Genomic DNA, 12144 nt, shown 5'->3' with positions numbered 1-12144 from the left:
GAGATGGAAAATCAAATCTGCACCATCTGGGGTATCATGTAGAGGTTTGGGGAAATTCTATATTTTCCCTTATCGCAGTAACACAAATTCCACATTTTGGTGAAGAAAATAATCATAAGAGATCATTTCCTCAGCTTATATTCTCTTGTGGCCCTCCCTGCCTCCGGGAAATGGTATAGGAAATGAGTTAAATGATATGATGTCTGGGATTTGCTTTAATAAACGCCAGAGAAAGAGAGTGGGAAGGGGGAGAGCAGGGGGGAGAGAAAGAAGCAGGGAGGAGAAGGAGATGGAGAAGAAAAGAGAGAAAAAACAGAGGGAAGGAGAGAGAAAGAGAAGAGAGAGGAAGAAAGGGGAAATTAAAGTTAGGGGAGAAATGGCAATGTGAAGACAGAATAAAGCAGCTGAAACACAATAGCCAATGTGTTGATAATTGTAACTGGGTGAAGGATACTTGCAAAATTTAAATGCAATTCTACTTTTATGTATGAACAAAAATTATATATATATATATTTTTAAATTTAATAGCTTGGAATCAATAGCAGCATGAAGTTGGCACCAGACCATATTTTTCACCTTTGTCCCTTTCACTTCTCTTTGTTTTATGTTCTTTGAAGCAGAGTGAAAGATTTAAGAAAAGCAATACAGAGAAGTATAGAAAAACAGGGCAAAATGAATGCATCAGAAAGGATTGGGAACTAAAATATCCTAAGGAAAGAGGGAGAAGAGACCAAAGGAATGCAGAAGTGAAAAAAAATAAAGAATTTTTAAAAGACAATTAGCTTTGGCTATGGAAATCCCCTCCAGCTCATGGGCATTGAATCCAGACATGAAATAGGAAACAAAAAGGTTTTCAACCCTCCCTCAAGTTTTTTCCTGAATGATGTATTATCTCTACCCTTCCTTTCATTACTTTGCCTGGGACTTGGAATTCTCTTCCTTAGATTACTTACTATAAATCTCTTAATCCAGAACCCTGTCAATCTGAGATACTGAAAAGGTACATTTTTCTCAAATTTGCTTTGGCACATGTTCACCACTAGAGAACATGAGGCGCCCAGAAGTGTACTTTCAGACACCGCCAGCAGCCCAGCCCCAAGCTGGGCGCCTCCCCTTGCATGTTCTTTGACCTCAGACTCATCGTTTGTAGAGGGGATTAGACAACACGGCTCTCAGAGCAGTGTTTCTCAAACCTAACATGCATGCGCATCACCTGGAGTGCTAAGATGCAGATTTTGATTCCCAGGGTCCGAGAAGGGGCTTGAGACTCTGCCTTTCCACCAAGCTCCCAGGTGATGCCGAGGCTGCTGTCTGAGGACGAACCCCTGCATGCTCTTGGCCTCCTCTGCCCTTGCCCCCACCCGCAGGGGGATGAATGAGTGAAGCCAACGAAGCAGACCCATCCAAAGCCTGTACCACCCTCTGGGCCTTAAGCACTCCCTACTCAAACAGACCCAAGCTGGCTCCTAGGGTTCACAAAAGCTTCTTGTGAAGGCAGGCTGTGCTATGTTGCTTCAGTTGTGTCCGACTCTTTGCGACCCCATGGACTGTGACCCACCCGGCTCCTCTGTTCATTGCATTTCCGGGGCAAGTATACTGGAGTGGGTTGCCATTTCCTCCTCCAGGAGATCTTCCCGACCCAGGGATCGAACCCACATCTCTTAGGTCTCCTGCATTGACCAGCGGGGTTCTTTACCACTAGCACCACCTAGGAAGCCCCAGAGGTAGGCTAGGGTGTCCAAACATGGATGTGAGAAGCCCCCTTCAGTGCAAGAGGGACTCTGGGATGGGGGAGGAGGATAGGCAGATTCAGGCTGGTAGCCTCTGCCAGTGCCCTGACTCACACCTGGTAGAGGGGGCCTGTTATGTGGCACAGCCCAGGGACTCAGTAAATAAACAGTCATAGAGGGAATCAGTGAATGATCGCATGAATGATGAAATGAATATCTTCCTTTAGTAACTCCAAACATTTACCACACCTCATGGTAATTTTATGACAGGCCAATCCATCTTTTCCATTGGCTTGACCTCCTTTTTCATTACTGTATCCTGAGACCAAGCAGAACACCTGGTACATAGTGTGTGCATGCTCAGTCGCTCAGTAGCATCTGACTCATCATGACCCCAGGGATTATAGCCTGCCAATCCCTGGGGATTGGCAGGGGATTTTCTGTCCTTGGAATTTTTCAGGCAAGAATACTGGAGCAGGTTGACATTTCCTACTCCAAAGGATCTTCCCAACCCCAGGGATCAAACCCGGGTCTCCGGCATCTCCTGCATTTGCAGATGGATTCTTACCGCTGAGCCATCTGGAAAGCCCTTGGTACATAATAAGTGCTCAGTATATGTTGAATGAATGACCGTAAGTAATTGGCAACCGGTAAGAACTTGTGACAACTGACTGATACCTGTTTCACACCATATAAAGTGAGTGGAAGCTGGATTAGTGGACAGCAGGGTGAATTTCCCCGGGCAGAGACTATTTGTGGAGTCAACTTCTGGTGATTTAATTGTAAATGTAGCTCATCAAGACCTACCCAGAGTGTCAGCACTGCCTAGAATAGGGCAGTCACCAGCCAGTTGTTCAGTTGTTCAGTCTGACTCTTTGTGGCTCCATGAACTGCAGCATGCCAGGCTTCCCTGTCTTTCTCTATGTCCCAGAGCTTGCTCACACTCATGTCCATTGAGTCAGTGATGCCGTCCAATCATCTCATCTGTCCCCCTACTTCTTCTCCTCCTGCCTTCAATCTTTCCCAGCATCAGGGTCTTTTCTAATGAGTCAGCTCTTCAAATCAGGTAGTCCAAGTATTGGAGCTTCAGCATCAGTCCTTCCAACTGGTTTGATCTCCTTGCCGTCCAAGGGACTCTTAAGAGTCTTCTCCAGCACCAGTTAGAAAGCATCAATTCTTCAGCACTCAGCCTTCTTTATGGTCCAACTCTCACATCCATACGTGACTACTGGGAAAACCACAGAACTATGATGCAGAGAAAATCAACCAGCACAATAAAAAGAACATTCCAGCTTTGAGTCAGAAAAGTCTAGTCTTGAATGTGCCTCTTTCTGATCACATGACCTTCAGCAAGGTCATTTTCCACTTATTGAAACCTCAGCTTCCTGTCTCTAAAATGAGGGAGTTGGGACCTTGAAGGATGGTTGTAAGGATTCAAAATAAACCATAGCAATTCTGGCTCTGAATAAGGGCTTCAGAACCAGTAGGTATTACCTACCACCAGCTGGTTTGAATCTCCAGTAAAATAATCATGGCAAGTTTCCTGCTAACCAGTATGGGCCTATGCCTTGATTAACTTGAGTGGATTATTTACAGTTCTCCATCATTCATTCCCTTATTCATTCAGTGTGCCCATTCATAACCCTGGGCAATTGAATATTGATTATTTGTTTTTGGAGTTGTTCTCCTGAGACACGCACCAAAGCCCGGAGCAGAGGGAATAAGTGGGGGGTGTCAGATGATCACAGGGTTGGGACAGGCCCTCCCGGACAGATCTTATTTCTGTTGGGTTTCTATTATATAAGGTGTAACCCCAAGCACAGGTGGGCATTTAATAAGTATCCGATTAGTCTGTGATTCCATACTATGTCAGTGGAGATGTAATTTATTAACCTGGGCTCCTGGCATCCTTCCAGTGCGTGTATAATAGAATGATATTTTTTCATGCAGAAATATAAATTAAATTAATTGGCATCCATATTTAATTGAAACTTCCGTGACAGTAGATGGATTCCCCCCCACACACACACAACTGCCACCCCTTTCTCAGCAAGGGGCATTTCCTCCTGAGTGCTTGCAGACTGAAGCGAGGCCAGCCTCAGTTCCTGGAGCTCCCCAGGGAGCTGGCTTTCAGCAGGGTTTAGAGCAGCACGGAAAGTGACCTGACCCTGGAAAAATGGTAAGTTGCTGCTCAACAGCCATGTGTTCTTTCGGTGGGGGAAAGGTTTACAGAGGAGAAAGAAAACACAGAGGTTGCTTGTCTTATTTCTGTCTTCTTACTCCCCTTGTCACTCTTACCAGCCACAGCAGAATGTTTTGAAAAACTGTAAGTCACCCTTAAAGTTTGGAAATCACATAGAATTCTTCTGAAAGCCCCTATGGCTGTCAAAGGTATCATTTAAGTTTTCTCCTTTATTAAATAGCCCATATTTTGTTAGCTCTGTGGGCAACATAAGGGCCAATGAGGTAAAGGTCATAATTTCCATCCCTATGGGTCAGCTAAGTTTCCTCTGTCTCAGGGATACAGAAATTCGCACACTTGACCGTAGCTGGCAAACACCTGCTGTGAGTTGTTTGAAGGCACCAGTCAGAGGACTTGGATGTGACAGACACTGCTGATATGCAGCATGGAAAATAAACTCAGTGTTCCATACCTACAGCAAATGGGCCAACAGTGTCGCCTTCCTAACGCACAGCTCATCCTGTTCTCAGAACTGTGCTATGGAATTCTGCTTTATATGTGCCACCATCTGATTTTACATGGCCATTCATTTTGTACAATCACTCCACTTTATACTGCTTTAACATACTTTTTACATCAAAGACAAGAAGAAAACTCATCCTTGGTATCTTTTTTTTTTGGTTTCTCCTCATGAACTGGGCTTGAAGTGGAGATGACATTTGTAGCTGTCTGTACGGTTATTCCAATTTAGTATGAGAACCTAGGATTCAGCAATACTTCAGTGTGTGTGCCATCTGCCTCTTCCATCTAGACCTTAGCTATATGACAACCTTGGCCCTCTTGAAGACACAGGAAATCTAGGAAATTATCTTCACTGTCCCCACCCCCATCCTCCAGCACCTTGTTTTCCTAAGAAGGCTCAAGAAGTTACAAAGTCTAGTACTAAATTTAGCAAATTTTATTAATAAAAGAGTGTCTTCCCTGGTGACTCAGTGATAAAGAATCTGCCTGGAATGAAGGAGAATCAGGTTTGATCCCCAGGTTGGGAAGATCCCCTGGAGAAGGGAACGGCTACCCACTCTAGTATTCTTGCCTGGAGAATTCCATGGACAGAAGAACCTAGTGGGCTATCATCCATGGGGTAGCAAAGAGTCCAACATGACTGAGAGACTAAGCACATTGATAAGAGAGTGCTTTACACTCTCACGCAGGGCATATCTTTCTATATGTACTCTTATCTCTCTTGATTTTTCTCTTGACTTGACCTGAGCAGAATTTCTCCCCCTAGTCTAATAGCCTACTCCACTGCCCCCCATTCCATGTGAGACTGAAGGAACTGTCTTGGTGCTCTACTCCTAGCCAACACTGGGTATGAGACTTTAGTGAAGCAATGAGAATTCCTGTCTCCCTGGAATTTGTGATTAGTTCAGAGGTGTGCACTTGACTAAAGGAGGGCCCGTCAGAGTCCTTTCATGAGATTTGCAGAGGGCTTCCCTTCTTTGTAGCTTGTGAACAGTGGAGATGTTTGCCTGGAGCAGTCAAAGACAAGATCTTTGCCTTATAGAGCAGGCCTAACTGAGAATAACATAACTCACAGAGACAGGAGAAAAATCCAAAGGGAGAGACTTAAAATGTTTGAGCCCCTGAATCCAGCACTGCTTGAAGCTTGCCATATCCTGATCTTCTCTGTTACATGGGAGGATACATTCACTTTTGGCTTAAACCAGTTTGGGTTGGGATTTGATCACATGTGATTGAAAGTGTCTTGACTACTACAATAAATATTATGGGGACAGCTTTAATAAATGACTGCTGCCTGCAATTAGGAGGGGCAGTAATGTTTTTGAAATAGAACAACATGAAAGCACAACATCTGTAGCTACATTGTGAGGGACAAATGTTTTATTTACTTCATTAGGCCTCTGTGCTTATCGCTCAGTTGTGTCTGACTCTGTACAGACCCATGAACTGTAGCCCGCCAGGCTCCCCTGTCCATGGGATTCTCCAGGCAAGAATACTGGAGTGGGCTGCCATTTCCTCCTCCAGGGAATCTTCCTGATCTAGGGATCAAACCCGTGTCCCTTGTGTCTCCTGCATTGCAGGCAGATTCTTTATCCCTAGAACAACCTAGGAAGCCCTGCATTATAGGCCTTTAGGATAGTACATTCCAAGCTGTTGGTCACATCATATTGGGTGGATCATGAAATCAGTTTACCAGGACATCAATGGCATTTGTTAAAAGATAGAATATAATATATAATAGAGAGTATGTCACCATAGTAAAGGTAGGTTTGATTTCACAACATTTTATTTCATGTATTTAAGTTCATATCTATGTTCTAGTTCAGTTCAGTTCAGTTCAGTTCAGTTCAGTTCAGTCGCTCAGTCGTGTCCGACTCTTTGCGACCCCATGAATCGCAGCACGCCAGGCCTCCCTGTCCATCACCAACTCCCGGAGTTCACTCAGACTCACGTCCATCGAGTCGGTGATGCCATCCAGCCATCTCATCCTCTGTCGTCCCCTTCTCCTCCTGCCCTCAATCCCTCTCAGCATCAGAGTCTTTTCCAGTGAGTCAGCTCTTCGTATGAGGTGGCCAAAGTACTGGAGTTTCAGCTTTAGCATCATTCCTTCCAAAGAAATCCCAGGACTGATCTCCTTCAGAATGGACTGGTTGGATCTCCTTGTAGTCCAAGGGACTCTCAAGAGTCTTCTCCAACACCACAGTTCAAAAGCATCAATTCTTCGGCACTCAGCCTTCTTCACAGTCCAACTCTCACATCCATACATGACCACAGGAAAAACCATAACCTTGACTAGATGGACCTTAGTCGGCAAAGTAATGTCTCTGCTTTTCAATATGCTATCTAGGTTGGTCATAACTTTTCTTCCAAGGAGTAAGCATCTTTTAATTTCATGGCTGCAATCACCATCTGCAGTGATTTTGGAGCCCAAAAGTCTGACACTATTTCCACTGTTTTCCCATCTATTTCCCATGAAGTGATGGGACCAGATGCCATGATCTTCGTTCTGAATGTTGAGCTTTAAGCCAACTTTTTCACTCTCCACTTTCACTTTCATCAAGAGGCTTTTTAGTTCCTCTTCACTTTCTGCCATAAGGGTGGTGTCATCTGCATATCTGAGGTGATTGATATTTCTCCCGGTAATCTTGATTCCAGCTTGTGTTTCTTCCAGCCCAGCTTTTCTCATGATGTACTCTGCATATATGTTAAATAAGCAGGGTGACAATATATATAGGGATATAAAATATTTTTTCACTGAGGGGCATGATTGAAACATTTGAAGGTCACTTCTTGGAACAAAACTATATCAAATCACTGAATAAAGCAGAGGAATAAAAATATTTATCATGTTACTATTCCTGTGTTCCAAGAAAAGGTGGCTGCCCATCTTCCATAACTACTCCTTCAGTCCTGACCTTGCTAGGGATGCACGGGGCAAGAAGGGTAGGAGTCATGCATGGAATTAAAGTAGTTAAGGAAAGGTGTGAGGCTTTTCTAGTTTAAGACTGCTTCCTGTGAGTTATTTATTCAGTTGCAGTTCATCTCTTTCTTGGGGCTGTTCTGGCCCCTGGTCCTACCCCTGGCTATAAGGGGTGGAGGAGAGTGGCCACTTACCTAAGCTTTTGAGGGCAGGAGAGAGAGTCTGGAATGCTCAACCTGTTCTCCAGATCTTCACAGCTCACCTTTCATGGGGGTGCTGGTCCATTGAAGAAGTCGGTGATTAGCAAGCACACGATGTATTCTGCTGTTCCTGGCCCCTCCTTGGCTCTTACCAGTGGTGTGAACATCTCTATCCTCCTCTCTCCCATCTGCTACCTCAGGTCTAGCTTGTTCTGGGTCATGGATCCCTGGTCCTTGGTTAATGGGTAAATCACCCTCAGAAAGCCCCCACCCCTGCCAGCATCATCAGCTATTTTCCATTTCTCCATTCAGTTCAAGGGAACTTTTAGATCCTTCCACAACACACAGGTGCCAGGAGAGGTTCCAGAATCCTAACTCAGTCTCACTCTTTGCCTGTTCATGCTGACTGCCACCTTAACTGGCTTCCTCATATAGAAGCAAGACCACACAATCATGGTTGGCTACCCCAAGAGTCCCAAAGCGAGAAGGAGGCAAACTCTGCTCTTGACTTCACACCGAATTTTCTGACTCCTTTCCATCTCTCTTTTCTTTGAAAAGGGCTTGGAAAGCAGCAATCAGAACACACTTTCTCACCAGTTTCTTCTTTTTTTTTTTTTTTAGTAGTGCCATGTGGCATGTGGGGTCCTAGTTTCCTAATCAGGGATCAAACCTGTGCCTCTTGCCTTGGAAGTGTGGAGTCTTAACCACTGGACCACAACTGCCACCACATACCCCAGCTCGGTGGTTAGCAATCTGCCTGCAATGCAGGAGACCAGGGTTCGATCCCTGGGTTGGGAAGATCCCCTGGAGAAGGAAATGGCAACCCGCTCCAGCATTCTTGCCTGGGAAATCCAATGAACAGAGGAGCCTAGGGGGTTGCAAACAGTCAGACATGATTGAGAGACTAAATAACATCCCAGTGTTATCCATACTTCCCTGGGCCCCAGTGGAGGAGGCTTTCTCTTTTTCCCATGGGTCAGGGTCTTCCCTTACATTTACTGAGTTATTTCTACCAATGACCTACCATAAGCCTGAAATCACACAAGATAGCTCTTAATGAATAAAGAAGAGCATAAGGAATTTTTAAAATCCTCAAGATTCTCAGGACCATTTTTCTCTATGAACCTGAAAAATGCCATATTGGTAGCCTAAACCTGGACATTGACCTTTCCTTTCTCTTTTTCCCCCCATTTTAACAAATTCTGAAAACCCTGGGGAAAATGGATGCCCTTGGCTGGCTATGGGAAACACCACAAAAATTGAGATATGTTGTTTAAATTACTGACATAATTTAATAAGTATTATCCTTTTATAAGAATAATTTATGTTCATAATTACCATCACATGTGGTGGTCAGCTTCTGTACACATAAACACATACATACATTCTTAGTATTTCCACCAGGAATTTAGGGGTAATTCTTCACCCATTATTTATAAGAGTGGGTGGGCTTTTATAACTATGGGAATAGCCCTACATCTCCGTACAAAAAAAAAAAAAAAAAGAAATTTCTACACAGAAGACAAAGAAAATTTATCTTTCTTGACCGGTGGTTAGCAAATTTTTCTACAAAAAATGTCTGATAGTAAATATTTTAGGCTTTGTGGACCATATGGTCTCTTTCATAGCTACTCAACTCTGATATTGTAGCACAAAAAATACAGCCATAGATGAGCATAAATGAATGGATGTGCCTGTGTTCCAATAAAACTTTACTTATAGAGACTGGAATTTGAATTTCATGATATTGTCAATTGTTACAAAACATTCTTCCTTTAACTGTCTCAACATTAAAACCATAAAAATCACTCTTTATCGTGGCTTATATGACATGGGCAGCAGGCTGGATGTATCCTCCAAGCTACACTTGCCAGGCCCTGCCCTAGATCCCCTTTTGAAATTTAGACATTTTCATGTTCCCTCTCCTCCCATTTATGATTCAAGTTAATGTGAAAATGGCAACAACCAAGGCCAGTTTTAGCTTTACCATTGCCTCTCTGCTTGTTGGCATGTAGAAGAGAAATGCTATCACAACCCTGCACTAAAATGAGCTGTGACCTCGACATTTTGGGTGACATCCTTCTGGATTTAAACTAGAGTCAACTGACCCACAGAAATTGTTGGAGACAAGGACTATGGTTCTTGATGCCTCCGCACCAGTCCCCCAAGTTCCTTTCCTAATTGCACCCTGAAAGACAGAGGCCAGATCATGGAGGACTCTGCAAAAATGCAGAAAGGGAACATGGTATAACATTACTCTGCTGGAACTTTCATCTTTGCTGATGTGGAGGGTATCCCTGCTGAAACTATCTCCTGTGGCTGGTTAAGGGAATTATAGTCTTCAGCTTTCGGACAATTTATAAGAAAAAAAAGTGCAACCAGGAATAACATGGAGGGAATCACTCAAATACCAAGATCTAGAGCTGATTCCTTAACATCCAGGTCACAATGAGTCATTAAGAAAAGTCTGCCTCATAATCTTTTGCAACCTGTTTAAGAAAAAAATAAGTGTATGACACAATTAGAAAATGTTCCAATCCAAATAGTGGAAGTGTTCACTGTTTTGTTATTCTAAATCAGCTGTCTGGAACATTCAGTTATCTAAAACAAGTCACTCTGAGCAGGTCTGGGATAGCCCTACTTTGCTGCAAAATTGCCTTCTGGGAAATTTGCCACTGTCCCTCAGAGTATAGGATTTGCCAGAGTCATTTATGGCAGTATGTGTGAGGTTAGATACAACTAATTTTTACATAACACTATTTTTATTACCCAAAAGAAAATTCTAACTAAATAAACCAATGTGTGAAATATAATTTCTCACCAGAATTATATTGGCCATCAGCCTTCTGGCCATCATTCATTTTCACATTACATAATTTAAGTTAATTGAATGAAAATATTCTAACATCTTGATAGCATAGCTAGACATCAGAGGTTTCATTATAAGGAAAAAATAAGTTATTCACACAAGAAACACTAAACTCCTAAACAGGAAAACTTTATATAAAATTGATGATAACTAGTGAATATTAGGGGGTTTTGATTCACTAAATGTAACTTTCTTTGTGATCACTTTTTTGTAAATGAAACATTAACTTATCTGCATTGAATTAAGTTTTTGGTATCATTTTTTTTTAATTCCCCTGAATATAAAGGTCACAAAATGACAGTTAATTTTATAAAACACTCTTTGAGGGGGAGGGTCTTACTGAATAATACACAAAGTTCCTACTTTGTGTTAGGTACTACAGTACCCGTTTGCCATGTGTTACCTTGCTTAATGGTCACATCAACCCTATAAGACTCAGAATTTAAGTAACTTGCCCAGTGTGCCATGTTCTCACCAACTCAAGTCTAAATTCATTCCCTGGGTGGTCTACTCACTATGAGTTTGCTGTGCAATGAAAATAGGGAAATATTTAATTAATCAAGGCTGTTTTTTGTATGGGATATTAAACTTCTAGTTGATTCCTTTTCTTCCAAAAACTAGAATATCTCTTGTTTGTTTGTTTTTACTCAATTCACCCAACATAGTTTAAGATTTGATATATTGATTAGCTTCTACTTGGGGAGCCTAGGCCCTCACACAGTTCTTAAGTCACTTGGCAAATTTGCAGAAAGCTAAAAAATTAGACTTCTCCAACAGCCCCTTCACACTGAACATTACACACACCTTAGCCTGGCAGACAGTCTAAAACGTGTTAGTGTTGGAGGGAGTGTCATTCCATAATTTCATTTTTTAATTAAAAAGCTCAGATTTCAAGGATCAGAACTGAATTAAGTTTTCATCCTTAGATATTTCTTTCTGCAATTACAAACAATTTTTTTCAGTAATAGATCGGTTATATAGTATATTAAAGTTGACTTTGGGATTTCTTCTTTCATTCACACTTGTGTAATACTCAACTCTCACTAAATGTTGTGGGTTGAAAAATGGCCTCTAGAGGAGAGTTGTTACGTAGGGAGAAGAATAAGCAGACTTCCAAATAAAAGGACCTGATAGCTTATATCTAGCTGGAAATCATATTTCCCTGAGACAGAGCAGAGAACACTTTGTGGAAAGGCCATGAGCCTGGTCATGGAGGAGCAGGCGGTAAAGGATGCACTTGAGAAGCCAGAGACAGAGATGGAGACGTGTGCATCAGGCTAAGGAGTTTTCATTTTATTAAGAACATGCTGCTGCTGCTGCTGCTATGTCGCTTCAGTCGTGTCCGACTCTGTGCGACCCCATAGACGGCAGCCCACCAGGCTCGCCCGTCCCTGGGATTCTCCAGGCAAGAACACTGGAGTGGGTTGCCATTTCCTTCTCCAATGCGTGAAAGGGAAAAGTGAAAGTGAAGTCACTCAGTCGTATCTGACTCTTAGCGACCCCACAGACTGCAGCCCACCAGGCTCCTCCATCCGTGGGATTTTCCAGGCAAGCGTACTGGAGTGGGGTGCCATTGCCTTCTCTAGGAAGCCATTAAATGATGTTTATCATAGAAAAGGCATCAATGAGATTCCCATTTTTATTTTTAAATGTTTGTTTCTTTGGCTACACTGGGTCTTAACTGTAGTCCACAAGATCTTTGTTGCAGCCCATGGGCTTA

The sequence above is a fragment of the Budorcas taxicolor genome, chromosome 6, assembly GCF_023091745.1.
Source record: "Budorcas taxicolor isolate Tak-1 chromosome 6, Takin1.1, whole genome shotgun sequence".
Taxonomy (NCBI): domain Eukaryota; kingdom Metazoa; phylum Chordata; class Mammalia; order Artiodactyla; family Bovidae; genus Budorcas; species Budorcas taxicolor.
Note: the sequence above shows the minus strand (reverse complement) of the source record.